We start from the raw sequence: 2,278 nt of genomic DNA on the forward strand, positions 1-2,278 counted from the left end.
TCGAAACACCCTTTTAAACAGTGCTCAAGGCGCCTTGAAACCCCTCCGAGGAGCCTCAAACTCAGCGAGTCAGCCGCACGGATCAGCGCAGACTCCTTCTGCGCTTATCCTCCTCAAGGCGCCTTCAGGCCAGTCCAAGGCACCTTGAACCCCAGCTCCAAGGTGCCTTCAAGCCCTTCTGAGGCGCCTCCAGCATTTCTGGATAGCTGTCTTCGGCTAGCACCCGAGGCGCCTCCAAGCTCCATGGAGGCGCCTCGGACACTGTTCATCCGAGGCTAAGTTCTGAATTTTGGCCCTGTAAAACATGTTAGTCCACAAATACAAAACACATCCTGCAAAACCAAGTTAGAACAGAAATAATATGATAAATGAAATTATCGACAGTCATCGGACTGCCCGGGTCAGACTTCGGATTTTCGACCGGAAACCCTATGTCAACCCGACGTCTACTGTTCCCTCTACGGGGAACGTTCGAAGCTTCCAGACTTTCTGCTGGACTTCTGCTTCCCGGCTGGTCCAGTCTTTCACCTGGTTCGCGACACCAGGAATTTCCACCTAGGGTTACCCCCTAGGACTTTTGCCTGAAGCTCACGACCCGCCAAGACTTTTCGCATAGGGTTACCACCCCCTATGACCTAGGGATACCACCCCCTAAGGTTTTCTCTTTGCCTAACCGCAGCTAGGGCTTTCCTGAAACACTCAATCAAGTGCATTAGATCACAAAACAACTTAACTTTGAATTCCTTTGCCATTATCAAAACAATGGTAGATCGTCGGATGCTTCCCGCACTAATAAATTTAAGTGGGTTAGTATTGACTAGACACTTGGTAGTGAAAGTCTCGATGAGTGAAGTCGGGCAGTGGAAAAATTCTAGTGACTGAAGCTAGGTGAAAATCCTAGTGAGTGAAGCTAGGTGAAAGTCCTGGTGAGTGAAGCCAGGCAGGTGAAAGCCCCGGTGAGTGAAGTCGGGCGGTGGAAAAATCCTGGTGAGTGAAGCCAGGTGGAAATCCTAATGAGTGAAGCTAGGTGAAAGTCCTAGTGAGTGAAACCAGACAGATGGAAAGTCCTAGTGAGTGAAGCTAGGCAGATGAAAAGTTCTAGTGAGTAAAGCTAGGTAGGTGAAAAGTTCTAGTGAGTGAAGCTAGACAAATGGAAAGACTTGGTGAGTGAAGCCAGACACGTGGAAATCTAGGTGCATCAAAGTTGATCGGACACCTGGTGTTGGGAAGTCCAAGTAGGTCAAAGGAGTGACAGGATACTTGGCACAAGGAAATCCAGATGGGTCAAGGGTGATCGGACATCTAGTGGAAGAAAGTCCAAGTGGGTTATGGTGGACCGGACACTTGGCACAAGACGGTAAGTCCAAGTGGGTCAAGGTTGACCGAATACTTGGTACGAGGAGAAAAGTCTAAGTGGGTCAAAGGATTGACCGGACACTTGGTGAAGAAGTCCCAACAGGTCAAGATTGACCGGATGCTCGGCATGAAAAGTCCCAACAGGTCATGATTGACTGGATGTTGGGTTTGGGAATCTTGGACTTGAGTTAAGCAAGTTAAAGGTGTTGGAACCCCAAGGTTGTTTTGATGTGATCAAACAAGTTAAGTTAGATCCTGCTGGTTTTTTATCCATGTGTCTAAGTGTGCATGAGCTTAGGAGCACAAGAAGTCGAGCGGAAGATAAGGCTAGCGAGAAGGATGGCACGGGAAGGGAGTTGACGTGTTGGGTGCATCCGAGGGACGGAAGAGTTGTGGAAGAGTACACCGGTGGACGAGAAGAACGTGCACGATGTTCGAGGGACGAGAAGCCAGAGCGGAAGTCTGCTCGAGGAGAAGGACGAAATTGTGTTCGGGTGAGCCTTATTTCGGTTGGCCGAAATCACCCAAGCGAGCGGAGCCGGAGCGGAAGACCCGGACCAAGACAAGCAGCACCGGAGCTGAGAGCCTAGACTGGAAAAGTCAACCTTGTTGACTTTAAGGGTTCGGGTGCCCGAACCCATTCCGAGCGCCCAGAACCTCTTTTTATCCACGGTCGATGTGGATGTTGACCGTTGCGAAGGAGATAAAGTTTTATCCCCTTCCAGGCACCTGGAACCCTTCCAGGTACCCCGACTAAGGCTATAAATACAGCTTTAGTCCAGAAGCTAAATAACAACAAGAATTACTGAGCAACACTTGTATACGCTTTCCACTTTGTTTAGCTTCTTCATTTTTGTGCGTAAATTGCTGTAAAGAGACTTCTCCGCCTGAAGGAGAAAGTTGTGCAATTCATTTCCTTGGA

The sequence above is a fragment of the Zingiber officinale genome, chromosome 2B (assembly GCF_018446385.1).
Source record: "Zingiber officinale cultivar Zhangliang chromosome 2B, Zo_v1.1, whole genome shotgun sequence".
Taxonomy (NCBI): Eukaryota; Viridiplantae; Streptophyta; class Magnoliopsida; order Zingiberales; family Zingiberaceae; genus Zingiber; species Zingiber officinale.